Source organism: Haliaeetus albicilla, chromosome 24 (assembly GCF_947461875.1).
Source record: "Haliaeetus albicilla chromosome 24, bHalAlb1.1, whole genome shotgun sequence".
Taxonomy (NCBI): Eukaryota; Metazoa; Chordata; class Aves; order Accipitriformes; family Accipitridae; genus Haliaeetus; species Haliaeetus albicilla.
Genome location: NC_091506.1, coordinates 11,714,603 through 11,736,746, shown reverse-complemented (window position 1 = coordinate 11,736,746; position 22,144 = coordinate 11,714,603). Strand labels below are relative to the sequence as shown.

The window sequence follows — 22,144 nt, the reverse complement described above, 5'->3', positions numbered from 1 at the left end:
CTCTTGGAGCTAATCCATTAGGAGAGAACAAAATTCCCTTACTCCTGTAATTATGTGGAACAGCTGAGGACAGAGAAAGCTGTGGCATTAGTCTCACAAGTTTTAAGCCTGTCATTATGCTTGTGAAGAAACTTACGGTCTTTGAAAATGGAGTTATACATCAGGACACTAACAGGGCACTAAATCACTATACTTGAACGAAATTGCCTATTCTTATAGATCCCATTATTTCAAAGTCACATTTTCCTGCTGCTGTTCCAGCTTCTGTGCAATATAGAGAGCACCTTCTTTTAAGTGATTTGAAGAAAAAGTCAGAGGAAAGAGAAAATAGTATTATGCACTGTAAATGCACCATCCAGCATAAGTTGAGATTTAAATTTAAAGTATTTAAATATCTTTGTATTCTCCTTTAGGAAGACTCCTATATGGCATAGAGGTTATTTGTGGAAAAGGGAGCACGCTTCTACAGATTTAATTGCCATCCATCTAAAATGTCAATTTTTATGGCATTTCCTAAAAAGCTGGCACTTTTTCAATCAATAATTTCTAGTAACCATATAGTATCACATAACTCCCATTCTCAGTGACCATATTCCTGGATTGCCTTTCCCAATTTTCAATAGCTGTGAAGGTTTAGAAGTTGTACATGATAGTATAAATACAGGTTACTGAAAACCATATCCATTTATTCTTGTCCACAGCTCTTAAGTAACTTAAATATAAGTTACAGAGAAGTTTTTGTCTTGCTGCGTACAAAGGGAATGACGATTTTTGTTCAGCCGCATTCCAGATAGTGGTCTATACACAGAGAAATCAAAACCAATGCTCGGTTTTCTGGCAGCCCACTTTCCCCACAAAGAGAAAAATGATGGTGTAAATTGAGTCACGTGGGTTATGCTTAACCACTAGAAGGGGAATTTTGCTCAAGGGCTTGAACATTTTTTAAAAGTAAAATGAAATAAGATTCCACCTAAAGTAATCTCAAAAAAAACAAAAAAAAAATTATCTAGTTTTAATTCTCTTTGCCCCAGCTGAAGTAACTTCACAAGTTGACAAAACTCAGTGACAAGTTTTGGCTGACTCAAATCTGCATTTTCAAGCATAAAAATTTTCAGTTGAAAAATAAACACCACTTAGTTTTTCAGCCCAAATTTTTGCAGCCCATAGAGGGACAATGTAGATATCCAGACCCTGGACTCTTCTCTTGCATCACTTTGAATGCTCTTCCATCACCACTAAGCTGAAGATCTCTAATGAAGCAAGAACTAGCACTTGGCACTAGACCATCACCAAGCTATGCCAAGCCATTGCTGCCAAAACACATTGAACCTTGATACCCCAGCATCCAGGACCTCCATGAAACAGGGGAGTGAAGCTCTGCCTTTCAAAAAATAAGGGTAAGAACAGATAGGATAAAACAGTACTATCCTGACCATGGAGATCTTGTAGCATTACTCAATGCTGACAGTGAAAGCAGCAGCACTTGGCTAGAGAATTACAGCAAGCACCAAGGTGAGCCATTGATTTCATATAGGTGCTGGTACAGCCTAGCATCAACTCTAAGAGCGGAAGGCTTGAAAACAAAATTTGCATTTTTAATAGCAATGGTTCTTTGGGTGATGGGGAGGCCAGGGTCAAGGTTCTGGGCTTAATGATTCTCGAAAGTTTAATTTACTTGGGACAGTTTAACTCCAGCATCCAATGTTTTTTAAAAAAAAAAAGCAAAGCCCCATGCCATCTCTTCTCCAGTAGCTGTTTGATAGTGATAAAGATTCAGACCTTTCAATCTCTGGCACAGCTGGCCATGTTTATCTTAATTCCTCCCTCCAGAAGGTTTTTCCTAATATCCTGCCTTACTCTTTCTCTGTCACCCCATGCCTTGCAGAACTGCAGAGTCAGACAACAGGGATGGTTTGGGAGCACAAAGCAAGGTGGCATTTCCCGGGGCAGAAGCAGGACAATGCTGAACCAACTACTCCCTGCCCACACCACTCAGCCTAGCAGCTACAACCTCCCTTTACTTCTTTCCCAAATGCAGCAGCACGTTGGGAGAGGAACCCCGAAACAGCAGCTCAGGATACCCGGCATGAGGCTGCTTTTTCAGCACTGCAAAAGGCACCTGCAAAATACCCTGGGACATGCAGGACCGGAGCCTCTCAATGCCACTGGAGCATCAGTGTGCCTTCGGTCACACAGGACACTGTGGATGGTGAGGACCTCCCCAGCATGCAGCCGCCTTCCATGTGAGAGCATCGCTGCCAGCTCTGACCCCAGGTAACATGCTCAAGGCAGCAACGTTCTGCTGCGGATGGGATGCCTGCATTCCTGGGAAACCACGCAAGATGGTTCAAAGCCAACTCCATAATCTGCTGGCAAAGTAAAGCAGTCAACCATCTGCTTCACATAAACACACCACCTTGGACCAGACAGCCACTAGCGCCCTTCTGCGCTTCATTTCCCCATCGCAATCCCAACCGATATTGATATGCAACCCCAGTTCGCTAACGGTTACCCTCCCTACCCCAATAGCTGTTGGCAAACGTGCCCTGGCTTCCATTTCAGCAAGCAACCAGGTTGCCCGTGCATTAACAACAGCTTCCACCACCAGCCAAGCGGCCAAAAGCAGCGACCCGAGCTACAGCCGCTGCCACCAATTAGCAACGCACCCCCCGCACAGTCCCGTGCTGCTTCGTTGACAGCCATATCAGCTGGCAAATAATTAGCACCGCGGCTCCCCTTCCTCTATTGCTTCTCCCTTCCAAACTCAGTTGATTATGTGAAAAATGCTTGGGTTTTTTGCTCATTATCTGGCTAAAATGTTTGAACAGGAAAACAAGCTGCCGCACGCCGCCTGCCGAAGTGTGAATTGGCATTTGCTTGCATTAGCATCCCTGCCGCGTGGCTCTTTGTTCATTTTCAGCCGATTTCCTGCTCTGCCACTCAAGCTAGTATTAATGGAGTCACTTTTTTCTGAGCTTTTTTATTTGGGGGGGGATACTTTGTTTTTTTAAAAAAAGAAATTCCTTCTTTTTGTGCTCTTAGTCATTTCTCCTGCCTAGCACAGCATAAATTCAGAGGCAAGGCTAGTAACTAGCCTGATTGCTCAGTTGGCCCAAATCGCAGTGCCAAACTAAGCACTGAAAATTCATGAATCTTTCTACTCCCTAAAATTGGGAAAATAACTTTTTTCTTTAGGCCTGCGCGGGTTCTTTTTGCAAGCAATCAGTGCTGGAGCCATTAGAGATGTATTTTTCAAGCTTTTTCTCTCACACCAAGTGGGCCAAAAATATTCCAAAGAAAAAAAATTATGTAATTGGTGATTTTCAAGCAGTGGTGTTAATGCTGACTCTAAATCTTTCAGAAAAGTTCACCAAGTACACAAGACCCTCAATAAAACTGAGCACACAACGCTTTCCATATAGTGATCCCATGGGAATCTATGACAATATAGAAAAGTTCCTGTAAGTTCTTTGACAATAGTTTTTGCTTACTAACACCAGGGAGAGAAGAACTCCCGAGTCCCTACCCCTACACACATGGCACTGAGGTCCTACCCTGCAGCAACAGTGTTGAGTAGTATACATCTCAAACAGTACAAAAAAGAGGAGATAGTCCCATCTCATTCCCTCAAAAACAAACTTGACAGATGAAGGAGATGGAAAAACATCTCCTTGTTTTAGCTGAACTACTGGGGGCAGGAAGAAGGGAAGGTCAGGGCAAAATCCAATATCCCACCCTGCTGCCAGACAGTTAATGGCAGCTCTCAGCAGGGCCCATAGTCAATGGCACTTCAGTGGCTCTAGTGCAATGTGTCAGGTCCAGACAGGGCACCGTAACGTTTTATGCTGTCCCTGTTTAATCGAGATTGTGCCAGTAGCATCCAGGTCTCCAGGTAAGACAACCCAGGAGCTAAAGATCCCCATCAGAGGCACCCTCCCCTTGACAGGCAGCACGGAAAGTGACACAGGTTTACCCAGGAAGGATGAGGTGTAGGGAGATGTCAGGAAAATACAGGTATTTTCCAGTAACTTTCACCCAAATAAAAGAAAATTGGCACATTGGCTTCCTCTGCCTGCCCCACAGGGGAAATCCCAGGCGGGATTCGGGTCAGCGCAGCGAGGAGCAGCAAGAGCCCAGCGTGGGAACACCGCAACTGCAGAAGAGGTGGCCCAGATGGGACCGAGTCTGCCTCCTGAGTGGAACCGGTGGCTCAGCCTCAGTAGGAAACCATCTGTTTCCAGAAGAGCCCTGTTGTGCACAAGACAAAGCAGGGAGTCAAGGGAGCAAAAATAAGAAAAAAAAACAAGAAAAAAAAACAAGAAAAAAAAACAAGAAAAAAAAAAGAAAGGTGAAAGAGGCATTTGAACTGTTTCATCACCTGCTCTTGCTTTACTCAGGTTGGTTTTGGTTTTTTTTCCCATTCCTTGGCTTAGCAGCTCACCACGGAATGTATTGCCTGAGAAACCAGGCTCCCCAGTTGCGAGGTGCAGCCAGCCTGCCCTCGCTCCCTGGACCATACTGGGAGGTACCAGAGGGGCACTTGGCAGCAGCAAGGAGAGCAAGGGCTGCCCAGAGGTTAGTCTCTCAGTGATTAACTGGCATGGGATTGTATAGCCGGAGCTCTGCTACTTGCTTCATAACACACCATTCGGCACCTCAGCTCCAGCGATGGCCACAGGGCCATAAAAATGTCCTGTCACCTGCTCTGCCACCAGCACCACCGCTTCTCCCTGCTTTTTTCACCACATAATGTTTTGGGGATTATCTACTTCTATCCTGTACTTTAGGGGAGAGGACAATAAAGGAGAGGGGAGTAACAGCTGTCAATAATTGCAATCCAAAAAGGAAGGGAATAAGCCCAGTTAACCGGGGGGCATGGGGAGAAGTGGATCTGCGCAATGTCCTCCCTGACTGCCAGGCCCCATGGTCTGTCCTGATAGCAGCCAACCCAATCTGTGTCTTTGGGTTGGGTTTTGTCGGGTTTTTTGGTTTAAGAACTGGGGCACTGATAGAAAAGACAAGTTGCTCCACAAGCAGCAGAACTTGGTTTCCTGACTTCTCATGGCTGTCTCTGATGTGGATTCTCTTAGGTCTAATAGTAAGGTTGAATTTACATCCCCACCCTTGCCTTCTCACTGAGGGCACAAACAGGAGTCTCTCCTCTAACCAAGATGCTTGTTTGCCCATTAATCATCTAGCAGCCAGCTGGCTGATTTGCAAGGGTCAGCTGCATACACTTAAATCAATCTTAACTCCTAGGAAATCCACATCTTCTCTAAACTAGTGATCCCTGGGCTTCCTGAACAGTTTGACCCATTTGTGGAACCCTCACCAACGTTGACTTGCTGCCTTTCTGAGACACCCCATCAGTCCCCAGCTTTCACAGAGCCAGTAGAGATGTCCTAGGCCAAATTCTTTCTCTGTAGCAACCAGCAGCAAAACCAATTTCAATAACACCATGACTTTTCTTAGTTAAATTCCCAATGGGATATGAGCACAGGCACCAGGATCTCCTGACATCAGTTAGGTCTCAAGCCAACCTCTGTTAAAATGGAAAAAAAACCCAAAAACCTTCCTCAGAAAGAGCACTGATTTAGGAGTTCATTATCCCTGCCTGGGTGGGGGGAAGGAAGGTTTTTTTTTTTTCATTTAGAAGAGTTATTAGTCTATGTTATTAACAGAGATCACCTCTTAATGAAAATCGGCATTGGCTAAATAAGATTCTGTGACAATTAGGCTTGCTGTCTGCACGTTGTTCAGATTCCTGGATTGCTCTAAGACAGTTCCTGCAGAGAAAGTGCATTAATCTTATGGGAAGACCAACAGGTAAAGCCTCCCATTTGTTTAATGGAAAAAAAGACAGTTGGAGACAGTTATTTTGCCATAGGGTAATTGCACTCCTTGTTTAGAGAAATGAATGCTAAAACTGCGTTAAGAGCCAAAAGCTGTTCACGCTAAGGCAAGCCGGTATTTTTTGCTAGAATAAAAGCACGAGGGTGGAAGCAGGAAGCCAAATGAATAAAACTAAGTGCAATTTGATCCATTTTGAGGAGAGTTATTTCTGTAAGTCAAGGAAGGCATTTATCTATAGTCAGGTAAAGAGCAGTTGGGTACGTGAGAGTGGGTCAGGCAGCTAGTGATGATTCAAACTGCAGCTGCCTGGGAGCTAGTCTTCAAGGCCCAGGATTTTAAAGATATCTGAGAGCCTGAAGACATGGACATGCACTTCAAAAATATCTATCTGTATCTTTAGGCACCTAATCACCTTTAAAAAGTTGTCATATTACTAGAAGGAGGGAAGGGAAAAAGAGATATATCCATGCACACCCGCTGTTCTGAATCTCAAATTGGTGTTTAGCCCCCAAATTACACAGCCTCCACGACAGCCTGGCCAGGGGCTGTACCATCATTAGAGGAGGACAGTAACGTCATCCTTCCCACCTCTCCCCAGGCTGACACTTCACATGGCATCACACCCGGTGGCATTTTATGCACCAGTAACTGGTTTGGGTTTGATTGCAAGGCTGTACGCAACCAAACCTCCAGCACATCCCCCTAAGGGCAGTTTGGGTTATTTTAGCACCGCCGCAGCAGATCAGAGCTGGCTGTGTCAGCTCTGCATGAGAGCAGCACAGCGGTGGCCTCCCATCTTCAGAGCACTTAGCCTTTAACACAAGAGACAAGTGGATCTAAAGAGGCTAGGACAGGAAAACAAAAAGCTCATTTTGAATACCGTTACAAACAGATTGCATGACTTCCTGAAACGAGTTAGTTACGGAGTTCACCATGGCCCGAGAGCACCTCCCACATCTCCGCTTCAGGCAAGAGACTGTTTCCATGAAGACTCTGTTTCCCACCTTCCTCAAGCCTTCCTCAGCAGGTGGCTTGAATTTTCTTCTGCTCAACTAAATCCAAAGTTCCTTAGGCCCCTGGAAAATTTGTACATGAGTTCATTAAGCCCAATACAGATGTTCAGTTCTTTTCCCATCTCCAGAAATGCATTGCTCCAGCTCTGTATCAGAAAAGCTAAAGAAAATAAATAAATAGAACGCAAACAGACGAAAAACATCTGCCAGTGATCTCCAGACTGCTTTTCCTAGAATACTGCTAAAGTTGAGTTAGAGTTCATGATCCTGCCCTACATAAAACTAGCCCAAGTATCCAGCAACAAATACACTAAATCCTTAGGCAAGACAGCCCATGCTCCTGTGAAGTGTTTAAAAACAAGAAAAAAAATGCCACTTTTGCTTTAGGATTCTGCAGCACAATTTCATTGTCATGACACGTACTGTTTTGCTCGCTGCATCAAAAAAAAAAACCCCAAACTTTAAGAGGCCTAGTGTTTCCTGGCTTTTTATTCTCCAGGAGGTGGGGTAGGACATTTGGAAGTATGCTGGTGAAAAACCCAGTGCCCATCACAGATCTTCTCTCCACCTCCATCAGTGCAAGGCACCCTCAATGTGACTCTCCCATGGCAGCCACTCAGACCCGAGCACAGCTTTGAAATGCTTCTCCCTTCCTTTGCACTAGGAAGATTTTTTAAAAAAATTTCCCCTTAACCAGCAAGCTCAGACTGGAATGGACCAAGTTATTTTGGGAGCAGCCTCTCCCTAATTTCATAAATACACGTACCAACAAATTTGTGGTACAAATAGCAGAGGCTGCCTGTTGTGAAGAAGAGCCTCATATTTTTCCCTTCACTGGCAACAAACCCCCTCACAGCACATATTCATAAGTTACACAGAAGACAAATGAGGGCTTGGGGAAATGTTTTCAACTCCTCTTACCACAAATTTTCTGAAAGCACAGCCAGAGAGGACAGCCATGCCATACAATAACTGCGCTTGCTGGAACAAAGTCCTTGCCCCAGAGATGACAACTGAATTTTCTCCCATTTTCCCAGCTACTTCTGGCGGAAAAAAAAAAAACCATCCCAAGAGCATTATCAACCTGCTGCCCATACTTGCACTGGCCCCACTGCAACGATGCTATGCTCCCTTCCCTGGACTGGGAACGTGCTCCACCGACTGCAGCTTCTTGTGCCATCAGAGGTTTTTGTGGCATCTCCTCCAACCATTTGTGCAGTCATTACTCCTGGCATCTGGGCCAGGGAGAACTTGTCCAAACTTCGACGTTATTCCAAGAGGAAGTCATACATTTTCATTTCCGCTCCCCGATACACACAGCATGGAATTCATCTCCCCACACCCTCCACGTCTCCCCTTCTTTTCTTTTAAAGCCTTTATTCGTTTATCTACCAACCCTTCTAAGGCATGTATAATATCATAACCACCTGCTGCTTTATTCACAGGAAACAGATCTATAAAAGATACAATAGCCTATTGTTCAACAGAAAACTCCATGCTTTGTTCTTCTGTTTTTTTCTTTTTAATAAGAAATGAAAATTACTTTTAAAGGAACAATTTGTTTCAAGCAACCATTTTCAACCAAAATTATATAGATAGTTATTTGCATAGCAGTAGCCTTTATGAGACCAAGATATGAGCCAGAACATGCCTCTGTTATCAAGCAGGTTGGCTTCCAAGGGATACTAGAGTGTATTTTTTTCTGCCCTGCAAGCCCTCAGCAGATACACAACACTGATGGACGACGACTCCTGCTTCTCATGGAGACGTGAGAAGAGTTTCAGCATTTAGTAGACAAGCAGATGATCTAATTTGTGCGTGTGTGTGTGTGTGCACTAACCCCATTTAAGTTGGCTCTGCAGAGAAGCCGGGCTTTGGAAAGATTTAACTCACATCAACTTTCATAGGATATCAAACACCTCCCAAGGACTGATCCAAGTCCCACCTGATAAGAATGAATGCTGGACCCAGCTTGCAATGCCAAAATCTGGTACTCCTCATGCTTTCTTTAAATACACAACATTCCATAAAAGAGCATAAAAGGGGAAGAAATAAAAAAGACACAATTTAAGAATCTGAAGTCAACCTGCCATTACAGTCATGTCTTTTATGTACTGGAGACATTGCTACAATGCATTGTCTGTCACTCCTTATTGCTTTGGAAGCCAGCGCAGGTAACTTTATTTATCTAATCAGTGCATCGGAGAGGGTGTGCGATAGAGGACCTGGAAGCAGTTCTTAATTTCCACTCAAGCTGTACTGAGAGATGGAAGAAAAAATACTTGAAAAAGTGACTAGCATTTTTTATTAAACCCAGCTCCTTTTTTTTTTTTTTGCTTAGTTTTCTGTGAAAATTAACTTCACATGCTGTCTGTACATCCATCCGTCTACTGTCCTTTTGCACCTCTGGAACCCAGTGGCTAATATCCATCAACCTGTGGGGGAGACAGAGCAGCCTGAAAGAGGATTATAGTCCTGTAACTTTCATTGAAACTGTTTTGAGTAGAAAAGACCCAAATTCTTGCTCTTAGCAAAGCAAAGAGCTGCTGTGTAAACCAGCTCTAGACCAGCTTCACCACTTATTTTCCTCTGCATGGTAGGGAGGAGAACAAGGGATATTGGATGCAAAACTGTTGAAAATAAATGTTCTTATGCTCTTCTGCTCACAGAGGAGCTTTTGTTGTTCTTCTGAAGCAGCCTGTGATTTCTTTTCTTTCTTTAATTTGAAAATATCAGGGACAGTTCCTTCCCCATTCTGGTGAAGATATGCTTTTGTTCATTAAGTTAGGCTCATTAAGAACTTCTTGAAGGATAGCACAGGCTGGGTCATCAGCACAAATAGCTTCTCCCAAACAAAACCCAAACATCCTCACTTTTATCCACCTCTTCCAAAGCATCCTCAAAAAAAGTCCATACCAAAAAGGTCCCTTTTCACTCAGTGAGCCCTCTCCAGCTCACTTTTCTTAAGCATTCCCCAGCAAGATTTGAATTTCTAGTGTTAAAGAATAAAAATAAAGAGGGAAAAGGAGAGACACTTCCCTTCCCGCAATCCCTCTCACCCTCCTAGACATTTTCAGACAGCTTCATCAGTGTATATTTATGAACGACCAAGTGGCGGGGGAAAATACGCAGTTTCTCACCCCTCCCTTGCAGGTCACATTTGCACGCACAGACACACACGCATTATATGCGGTAATTTTGTGCATGAGGGACAAGAATACTGCAGAAACCAACTCGATGAGATTATTATTTCTCAACAGTTCTAGTGCCTGAAATGGTGTTATTAAAGTTACATTTTCCAGTCAATCTGGCAATTTCTCTTATTAAGCAGTGTAGACTGTACTGGGGAGAATCCAACAATAAGCTAGAAAGATGAAATATTGCTGATACTGATTGTGTTATCTGAAGAAACTACCTTTCAAGAGTAAAAATTAAAGAGGAATAAGATACATTTTCAGACTGATCTTTCGTGAAAGTTATCCAAGTGAGCAATTGTAATATGGTGAGAAATGACCGATAAAGTCTAACACTATTCCCAGGGAAGAATGACTCTCTAGATACAACTGGGTTTATTAATCTATGCAGCAGGCAGCAGTAAATCCTAGCTGGCAAGGGAGTACAATTCCCCCTATTCCATGTAAGCCTCCAAACTTTTTCTTGAATATGGAGATGGATAAGAAACACAGCCTGCTGAATCCAAACCCTGGGGACTTTCCTTCTTTCAAGCACCAAATGCTATGCTAAGTGACTGTGGAATGAAATCAAATAAAAAAGACAGCTCTATTGTGGCTTTCTAATCAAATGAAATTAAATACTGTCAGTTTATTAGACTTAAGCACTCCAGTCACTGGTGCCACCTAAACCTAGAGGCCAATATTACCTGCTTGTTTAAAAACCCAAAATTAGTCAAAAAGCGAAAACAAGCTTTGTTTTCATGAAAACCATCATGATTGCTTTCACTGCACAGGGTTTGGCACTAAGCTGCCTCCCAACTGGGAAGGTTTGTCAAAATGTACACACCCAACCAGGCAAAAGCTTTTATTTTTGATGTATCAATAGTTAAAGCCAAAAAGATTTATCAATGTCCATATTACAAGATACTTTGTCTTGGGGTTTTTTTCTGTCTTACCTAACGCTGGGCTTGGACTCACAGAGGTCCAGGGAGGAGATGGGGAGACAGGACTCAGGAGCCATTGGCAGTGCCAAGAACTGAGCGCCCTCGTGCACAGCCTGGGTGTGAATATGCAGCACAAATCAACAGCTTGGGGATGACAGAACAGGTAGAAGTCAGGACTTCCAGCTTTTGAAATGGAGATCAATTTGCTGCAGTGATAGCAACAGTAAATTCTTTGACCTATTTTGCCTTTTACAAACTCCCTTTTGGTCCCTATGATCTTTGCTTTAAAAATGGTACCTGGTGTCTTCCATCCTCCAAGATCTTATAAAAGAAGTGTCAAAAATCAACAGGTTGTTAACCTCCCAGGGAGGGAAGGAGTTTAAGAAGAACAAGGTAGTGCTGTACTGAAGAGAAGGGGAAAAGGCAATGAGATCTGGTATATGAGCATGGCAGGAGAGCACATTACTCTTCAGTGGAGAGGTAGAGAGCCAGAATTTGGGAAGGAAAGCTGCAGAGATTCATCCTAGATGTTGGAATGTGTGCATGTCCTCTCGTTCCACTAAATGAGAAGAATTAACCTCCTGGACATTGTGTTACTGGGTGCCTTCTCATGATGGATGGGCATCTTTCTAAAAATCATTTGGCACCCCTTAGGGGATTCAGAGCATGGTTTGCAGAAACTGGGCTAAGTTCTTTGACCTGTATCATGCAGGGGGTGAGACTGGATTTTGAATGGCTCATTCGGGCTGAAAACAGCCCAGTCTTTAAAAAAAAAAAAAAAAAAAAAAGGCGAAGGTGCTATTTGGGCTGAAGCTGGCTGAAAAGAAAAATCACAGTTCAGTGAAAAGGCCATTTTTGTCTATAATAAGTCTTTTCTATGATTCTCAAAGCTTGAGATCCCACCTCAAATGAAGCAGGAGGATACATCAGTATTTCTGCAGCAGAGCCAAAAGCAATGAGTGCCCAGGTTCTCTGAGCTACCTTTTTCCGCTGAAAAATGCTCAAACAGAGGAAAACTGGAATACCCGCTCCCCTACATATACACAGATAGGAAGTGAAGAGACAGAGCATGAGTTTTGAAATAAAAGTGGGAGTAACAAAAACTATCATTGGATATCCTTGAGTTTGTAAATTAGTGGGTTGAGACAATAGTTTTTTCTTCTGGGCTTTGCTACAGCCAGATAACTTCTCCCAGTTCAGCAGGGAAATAGCCAAGAGCAAATCTGTTCTAGCAGGCAGTAGATAGGGCAGAGGAAAACCCACTGGAGTCAGCAGAGAGGGAAGACGAGGTGGCAACAAGACATGATGCCAATGTTCAGCCTGGTAATCCCTTTTGAAGAGGGACTCACTACAGTTGTAACATTTTTTTTTTGTTTTACTCCTATCACACTTCCAAGAGAGAGCCCCTGTTGCACAAGTAAATTACATGCTCCCAAGTGCATACATAAAATTTTAGCACCTGTGCTAAACTTACAGCATGCAATCTGGAAAACAACTAAGAGTAGTAAAGCAATCTTAAGGAAACCTTCTAGAAAATATAACTGCTTAGATGAGGAGTTGGGGAGAACCCCTTCTTACAGTGAATCACATCCTGCTCCCCTGCCAATCTCCAGGAACAACATCAGTTTGACATGTGCAACCCCTGCACCAGCAAGATTTAACAAGGGGTGGGCAAGGACAGCCCAGCAGGACTGCTGCAAGGAAGGTCACCCCACCACTTGTCCAGGTTAACACCCTCTCTCTGCCCCTATTACGAGTCTGCTCTTGCTCAGGGAAAAGGCCCAGAAAATGAAATGAGGAATCAAATCTGGGAGATTTGCTGTGCCAGTTCAAGAGGTGGCTGAGATTGATGCAGGTCCACGTGTGGTGTGAATCAATCTCAGCGCCGACAGCAATATGAAAATCCATGCAAACCACAAGAAAACAAAACCAACAAAATAAAAAAAAAAAAGACAAATCAGGCAACAGAAGAGATGCACTTCGATGCAGTAACATTTAATAAAAGCAGAGCCAGGGATCAAGGGGTGAAGCAAGAAAACAGATTTATATAAAACCTAAAGGATGCCATCAGCACTAGCATAGAAAAGTCAAATAAACTATGAAATGAGATATCAAAGCTGTCCATGACCTTGTTTGCTACTGCACTGATCTTATCATCTCAACTAGTCGACAGCTTCAAAAGGAGCTATGAAAAAGCAGAGCAGTCTGGTGAACCAGGACAACCCTGGCTAACCGTAGCCTACAGCCGGGTACGTGCTCAGCCCCAGCCACAGCGAGGGCAGAGCTGGTGCAAGGCTGAGAGGCTTTGCTGACTGTGGGGAGAGAATAAACCAGCCTGACACAGCAGATGTAGCAAGTCACAGAATCATAGAATGATTTGCATCAGAAAGGACCTTAAAGATCATCTAGTTCCATCCCCCCTGCCATGGGCAGGGACACCTTCCACTAGACCAGGTTGCTCAAAGCCCCATCCAACCTGGCCTTGAACACTGCCAGGGATGGGGCACCCACAACCTCTCTGGGCAACCTGTTCCAGTGCCTCACCACCCTCGCAGTGAAGAACTTCTTCCTTACATCTAATCTAAATCTACCCTCTTTCAGTTTAAAGCCACTACCCCTTGTCCTATCACTACATGCCCTTGTAAAAAGTCCCTCTCTGGCTTTCTTGTAGGCCCCCTTTGGGGACTGGAAGGCTGCTAGAAGGTCTGCCCAAAGCCTTCTCTTCTCCAGGCTGAACAACCCCAACTCTCTCAGCCTTTCCCCAGCCTTCTTTTAAGCAGGGGATCTCTGTCTTCACCACCTTTTTCCATCATCCCATGGGCCAGTGCACCAAGGTATCTCACAGCCAGGTTTGCCAGCAACGCTGCAATGAGGCAATCCCCCAGCTGAAGCCCCCAACTCGCAGCGCAGCCCCCAAGGTTTGGGAACCCCTGTTATGAGGACTGCAAAGACAGCTAGTACTGCTGGAAGATGGCATCATATGAGAAGACATTCAATGCAGTAGGTTGCAAATCAGGTGCTTTATCCCAGATTTGCACTGCATTCTGATGCAAAGTGCTTAAAAACCAGTGAGAGCCAAGAAATCAGGAAGAAGTTCCAGACAGTATTAACTATTTTAAAAGAAAGATTTCCGGCACCCCATTTAGACTTGTTTCCAGCTTATCCATGAAGCTCTGCTAAACCTTACTAAGACTTAATTCCCATAAATGTGATTCTCCCCTCAGTGTTTAGCTAAGTAGCAATGTTTCAAAAAAAGTAAATATCAAATCGTGGGAGTTGGATTATTCATTCATGTGGTAAAAGCCATTATATATGAATATATACAGATGTTCCCACTTTATGACTGATCTAAACATATGTAGATTTTAGACTCTGACACACAAACTATCTATTATGCAATGGCCCATGTATGCGGCTCGGATGCTTTTATCCTTGACTGTGTCAGGAGGATTCACAGGAGCTGTGTGAGAGATGGAATAAGCTTATAGTTGAAAGACTAAAGAAAGTTTAAGCAAGAGCCTTGCTTAAAATTAAGGGAGGGAGGGAGAAGGAGAGAAATCAAAGAGCCAGGAAATATCAGATTTAGCGGGACAGCAAGATGAAATAAGAAAGTTTCAAAGCTCAAAGTTATTTGATGTTGGAGCTGGTGCAGTCTGACCCCATCAAACCAGCTGTTAAAAATTTGCCTGAATTGCCTATTAAATCTTGCTTCCAACAAGCCCTGCTCCTGTTTCTGCCCCACTTCTTGCTTCCCATCAAGCCTTGCCTTGGCTGCAGGCTCTGCCGACATCCCATCCTCCAAACAGGCTGGTGTCCAAAGATCAGCACAGCACCACCGCAATGAAAGCAAACATCTGTTTAGTATGAAAGATGGATAAGACCCCGCTCCAGCAGTTATTAATGCATTCCAGCTGTTTTATGTAGCTGCCTTCATGCAAACCATTATGCTGGTTTCCAGTTGCTTCACATTGCACGGTTGATGCAAAGCAGGCAGAGAACCCAGTCTCAACTACAGCCAGTACAAGAATTCCCAAAAGGCATGGAAACTCATGGTGAAAATCAGAACAAATTGCTGCAAGCTGGGCTCTGCCACCCTTTGAAAGGCCCACAAGAAATGCTCACTCTTGTGAGTACCTGTGAGCAAGCAGGGACAGCCTTGGGATTTTCACACGGAAATCCTGCTCTGTGCAGAATTCAAGCCCCACAGTTCTGTGGGTTAATTTTCCCTTTGTGTTCCTTTACATGTTTGAAATCCAAAACCATCGCAGCCAGAGGATTAGCCAGGAGCAGGGTGCCAGCCACAGGAACCACAGGCTAGCGAACAGGGACGCTGGTTAGAACAGCAGTCACAAGTTGGTGAGAGCCTGGGCTCTCCTGAGCATCACAAAAAGGCAGAGGGACTGGCTCATGGCAGACTCATGCCCAGGACTGGGGAAAAGTCATTTTTGTATTGCCCTAGGCAGATACTTGCTCACCCTTTGAACAAAGAAGGGGATGAAGCTGAACCTGGATGAGACAGGGCAGCAGTGCAGAAGGCCCCCCCAGGGCAGGGTTGAGCAGCCCCCAGCAGCACAGCTCCACCTGCACCCCACAGACCTGCTTTCTCCCTACACACTGCAACCCAAGGCCCAGCATGTTTATATCTGAATGTCGTGATTTAACCCCCAGCCAGCAATTAAGCACCACGCAGCCACTCGCTCACTCCCCCCCACGCCAGTGGGATGAGGGAGAAAATGAGAAAAAAAAAAAAGTAAAACTCGTGGGCTGAGATAACAACAGTTTAATAGGACAGAAAAAGAAGGGAAAATAATGAAAATAATAATAATAATAGAATATACAAAACAAGTGATGCACAATACAATTGCTCACCACCTGCCGACTGATGCCCAGCCAATCCCCAAGGTGCGCTGTCCCCTGGCCAACTCCCCCCAGTTTATATACTGGGCATGACATCATATGGCATGGAATACAGCTTTGGGTCAGCTGTCCTTGCTGTGTCTTCTCCCATCTTCTTGTGCACTGCCAGCCTCCACTGGCAGGGCAGTATGAGAAGCTGAAAAGTTCTTGACTTAGTATAAACACCATTTAGCAACAACTGAAAACATCAGTTGATCTATCAACATTATTCTCATACTAAATCCGAAACAGCACTATACCAGCTACTAGGAAGAAAATTAACTTTATTCCAGCTGAAACCAGGACACTGAATAATGGCGTATGTCTGAAAAGATGCAACACACACCTGAAAAGACACAGCTGAGAGTTTTCCTGCTTACGGGGGATAAGAAGTAGCAATGAACTCGGGGAAAGTTCAGGTTTAGCTAAAGACCGCAGAGTCTTAGGAAGAGAGGAGACTCCTGTGACAGCCTTTCTCTACTCAGGAACACAGACCATTAAGTGTAATGCTTCACATTATGCTTCCCAAATACCCACTTAATTTCAATTCAACAAGGCACTTGTGCTAATAAAAATTAAAACCAGCAGGTTCTGTCGAGTGTGTAACAGACGTGTGGAAGAGCAGCGTGTGCAGGTATATCTAAAATTAACTACGAATACTAAAACCGACTACTTTCCAAACCTCAAGAAGTCTGGGGAACGCTGCAATCACTGGATGCATGCATTCAGCAGGGTGCTGTGCAGGTGCCTGCGCAGCCCCTCACCACACCGAGGGTCCTCAGGGTTAGCGGGGGGAACATCCCCACACCAGGCATCTCCCGTTCCCACCCTGCTAACCTCTAGATGGAGTCTGGATGTCTCTGAGAGCAGATATTGCCAAGTACTTACCTCTTACCACTGCCTGCCAGAACCAAAGGCAGCTGCCAAGTAACACATTTCCACCAGTTGTGCACAAGTATGAATGTCTACGGGTCTAAACTGGTGCAAGAGAGCTGAGCGTGTGCACAGGGAGATGAGAGAGATCAGCTCCATGAATGTTAGATACAGTAGATCCATTTAATGATTAAACACACATGATTGTTTGCTTATAAAACGCAGTGTCACATAAATCTGCTAGGAGTTAATTGCCTATTATAGCTCATGGTACTGCTTGAGTCGGCTGCTGAATGATAAAGGGACTTTTACAAAGGAGAGAAAGCCAGTGGCAGAGCTTCACTCGCTCACCTCCACTGCAGCCTCCAAAATGCTTTGTTTCCCGTTTCCAGCAAGGTGAACACTTATCCCCCCTCTAAGTGATGGGGTCCCTCCGCCCAGCTTGCTTGAGTGGGAAGGTAAGGGGTAAATTGAAACACAAGGGGGAAGGGGAGTTGCTTTGATTCTTTTTTTAAGTTGTTATTATTATTAATAACAAACTTCTCTCTGTTGTCCCATGCCTTGTGCCCAGCCTCACAAATCACAGCAGCTATCTGGGCTGTCCCTGGAGCCAGCCTGGAGCTGGGTGACATTTGCCACCACCCTGACAGCAGCAGTCGCCTCGCACACCCCAGCTACAGCAGCAAGGGGTGGCAGGGAAAGATCCACGTGCTACACAGAAAGGGCAGGCAAGGGAGCAATGGACCACAGGGTGAAACCTGGTTTTGGGGGGAAATAGGAAGCAACGAGGGATGTGCCCTCTGTCTCAGAGCTCTTCTAACTTCACCCTGATTTTAGCTCCACAGGTACGAGGTTTACAAGTCACCTGGGCTGTTTGATCCAGATCCATATGCACCTGAGCATCTTCCCACTGATTTCTCTGGATTTCAGGCATATCTCTGTGGCTCTATCCCAGGACCCCATCTAGTCCATTCCCACCTCACTCAAACACACACACACACACTTGGATCCCCATGCATGGCTTCACTGCATGCTGCAGAGGAGTCGGCTGAGGATAAACCTGCAGAGAATCTGCCCAGAGATGCACCCCCCCACCTGGAGGGCTGCTGGGCTGCAGGTTTGAGACACCCTTGCAGCGTGAGCAACAGAGCGCAGCATTTCGTGGCAGGAAGGAACACGATCTGTTTACACAGTAGGTTACATGGGAAATGCATTACATTATTGAAAAAGAAACCTTTAGCAGAACACGTACATTCATCTTATGCCAAGAGTTTAATCCTACCCAAACGGCACTGCATTCCACAAAGAAATTATCCTCTATAAATCACTGGGGCAGGAGCAGGCCACGTCCCTCACATTTCAGGCTGAACCATTCACTGCAGTAAAGACCCCGTACAGATCAGGCATCGTACTGACAGTGGGAAAGGAGGGGTTCTCCACTGAGACCTCGTGGAGAAGCAGATGTATTGCTGGGACAACTCCACTGAGGCTGCTGGCGCAACAGCAGGGACCTGTTAGAGGTTGGACTGAGACGTTCATCATTTGTACGGTCACACACATGGTTACTCAAAGTCAAAGGAGCAGATCCATGACTTAGCTCGGTTATTTGGCTGGGAAAAGCAGCTCACTGGAGCTGTGCCATCCTGCCCTCGCTATGGTGAGAGCAGCGGATGGGTGTGCTGGACCCGCGGGCTCTAGGGAAGGCACCGAGAGGGCTCGGCAGAAGGAGCAGAAGCTGGGAGGGAGGAGTTATTTGGGACATCGAGCAAGCCAGTTTGCTCAATAGCTGCAAACAACTTGGCATATGACTTCCAAAACAGCAGCGGACACCAGATCAGGGACCTACCTCCCTCCTTTGGGAAAAAGGAGGATGCAGTGAAGCAGAAGGATGCAGCAAGTCCTATTTTCATCCCATACATCAGAGCAGCAGGGAGCCAGATCTTACTCTTACCAGCACAAGTTCCTGACTTCCAGGACAAAAGCATATTAATTCTCTTTGTAACTGCTCCACAGCCCTTCTCGCCTTAACGCCAGCATTGTTCTCCCCAAACCTGAGCCAGATCCTAACTTACAGCTTCATTAGGATATACCGCACAAGTGTTAATTATACATTGATATTGGAAGCTAAAGTACTGAAACCACAACCCTTCCACCTTTCTAACATGATTTCATGAACCTGCACAATAAGAAACAGATCAGTTGTGAGGCACGATTAAGCGGGATCATCTCTTCATCTCTCAGCTACCCTAAATAATTTACAAGGCCATTTTGGGACTGACATGCAAAGCAGTTTAACAATGATTTAACAAAAAGTATGATATTCCTTCCTTTCATGGTTTCCAGGTGTTGGGACCAATTTACTTCACAGCAATTTTCATTTCTGGGCCTTTTTTTCCCTCCTCCCCACAAAAACCTGCAGCTGCCAACTATGCTGGCATCTACAACAGCTAGGAAACGAATTTCCCTGTGAAGCAAATTCTTCCAGGATGAATTGAATGAAGGCAGAGCTCATAATTGCACATTACTGAAAACATTTCTGATAAAAAACTGGGGAGATATTTTTATCCACATCTCCAGTTGAAAATTGCTGGGAAAGATGCTTTTGAAAAGCCATCATCTCCAAGCATGTAATTATCAGATCCTTGAACAAAAACACACGGTCAAAGGAAAAAAAAAATAATTTCATTGAAATAAAAAAATCGGGGATGGCAATTGTTAGGAATGGAAGGAGAGAAATTCTTTGTCCTATGTGATTCTGCACATCCCTAAAGTTAACAGACTGATTTGTAAATCCACAGATTAATAAATTTGGCAGCTGAGAACATCAAGCTTGGTTAGTAGGGGTTTTTTTGCTATGAACGGAATAATAATAATAATATTAAAAAAAAATCAGAAGCAGACTGGCAGTCAGACTGTCACAGAAACAGAATTTCCTAACTCCCACTTAAGCACGCTTGTCTCGAAACTGTATTCTGCCACCTTGAATAGACAGCCATACAATGACCTGGGGGTCCTATCCTATCAAGGCTTAAGACCATGCATACCCTGATGGGATTACTCACATTCTAAAAATTATGCAGTAGCTGAACTGACAGCTGAAAAAAGCCTTAAATGTTCTTATGCCTGGTAGCATTCAATTGTCAATTGATGAACATTGCTAAATATCTATTTTTGCTCTACTTTCTCCCCTCCAGTTCTGTGCCAACACCTCCTTCTGATTATTATTACTTGTTAGCTTTAATTGTTTCTTTTGTTTGCCACACCTACACATGCCTAAACACAAAAGCATAGGCACCCTTCCCTCCAAGTTGCCCAACGCCTTTTTCTGACCTTCTGGGTAAAATTGCATATTATTTCCATCCTTGAGTTAAGTAGATAATATCAGAAGCAATAAACATTGGCATCCACGTACAAGTATCAATTTTAACACTCCATTTTCAAAATAAATCAAATCCTACATGCCCTAACATATGCAAACACTTTGGCAGTGTGGTTATCCTTGGCTTATATGGATTAACAAAACAGAACAAATGTTATAAAGAAAAATGGACCTGGACATAAAGCCAAAAGCAAGACTTAACACCACATGAAATTCAGTTCCCTACTATGGGTCACTCAAAGCCAGAGTGCACCTCTTCCAGGGGTAATGAGATTTTCTTAAGCTGGTTGGCAGGGAGGTAAACATCTGGGCTGGAAACTAGACTCCAACCATTTGTGCTGGAGGAAAAAACCTCAATAGCAGTTGTTCAACTGACTCTCTAGACTGACATTTTTATTAAATCTGCCTGGCCTTTGCATTGAAAAACATCCTGCTACTAACAAATGTGTACTAATGAGATGTGCATGAATACAACCTTTTAAGAGGAAAACCTCTGTAACCTCCGTATAGGATGGGAAAAACTGAATAAAAAGATAATTCATTTCTATAGGCCATGAAAAGTTGTAGAAAATTACTTCAGGCTTTTTTCTTCTATAAAAAGCAATTTGGGTGGAATGGGTTATCTCTAGAAAAGAGCAAGGACTCATTTCCACTGTGTAGATCAACTCATTTATACTTAATGTAGTCAACAAAACTTTAGAGACCTGGCCAACAAAGTCCTAAAGCCATCAGCAGGTATCCTTAAGACCTTATGGAGGATGGATAAGCCATTGAAAGACTGCAGAAGAGCAAAATGCAATGTTCATCTTGAAAACAAACCAAAACAAATAGAAGTGATATGAGAGCAGAGGTGAGAGAATGACAAATCCATCACCTCCTCTTTCAGTTCCTGGAACTGACCATCTGCGTGTGAGCTGTTAAAAGATGACGAGGAGGACTAACTGCAAACCTGGATCTACCATAGATAAGTCATGCCCGCTCCACTTCTTTCTATGACAGAGCAACATTCTGGATAGACAGAAAATGCAAGCTTTTATATCTCAATTTTAGAAATGCTTCTGACATTGTTTCACATGCTATTTTTGTAAGTATGTTTGGGAAGCAGGATACAGATGATTATGAAGTGTATGTAAAACTGATTGGAAAACCACACACTGAGAAAATTCATCAGTTATTCACAATCAGAAGGGACGGATGCATTAAATGAAGTTCTATGGGGGCCCATCTCCACTCTGTTAAGACTCCGGGTTTTCATTAAATGACCTGGATGATTGCAGAGAGATTGCTCTTTACTGAGTTTACTGACAGCCACCAGCTATGAGAGACTGGAAGCAGGCTGGCAAGTAAATTTTGAATCCAGAATGATTCGTACATGTATGAAAAAACAAATATACAATTCAGTAGAGGTGCACACAAGCTACTAGACCTGGGCAGGAATAATCAATGAATAAAGGATGGGGAAAAACTATCTAAGTGACAGTTGAGGAAGGACTCTTCAGATACTGTGGACTGCAAACCAAACGTAATTCCATAGTGCCATGTCACGTGCCAGAAAAGCTAACACCCTGGTATGTATCAAGGTGGGTATAGTTTTTGCAAGATCTGTGAAATCATCCTGTCATTTTACTCAGCACTGACAAAAGCCTCAGATTGAATGCAGTGCGCAGGTTTGGGTACCACAGTTCAAGAAAGATATGGTCCAGCTGGAGTTCATTCAGATTGAATCAGTGCAGTCTGGCCAGACATCTAGAAGACCAAAACTTCTGAGACTGTGGGGAGGAATGAGTTGTCTATGCTAAAGAGAAGAGAGGGAGGAGAAAGTGTTTTTGCTGACTTCAGACAGCCAGAAGAGCGATGCACAGAGGGAAGGAGTAATCCGTCATCTGTGTTAGGACAGGAAGCAATGGCACCAAAATTGCAGATGCAGAAAGCTTTTCCTTAAGTCTAGTGAATGAATTTGAGCTGATGTGGTGTTTCCAGAATGGATGTATTCAAATGGAAGGTTGACGGACG

At 44.1% G+C, this 22,144-nt stretch overlaps 1 protein-coding gene across 4 annotated transcripts in view; it reads right to left on the bottom strand.

The window, feature by feature from the left end:
* The window catches only part of GRIP2 (glutamate receptor interacting protein 2), a 291,938-nt gene that overhangs the window by 62,763 nt on the left and 207,031 nt on the right, over nucleotides 1–22,144 (bottom strand). The window lies entirely within an intron of this gene.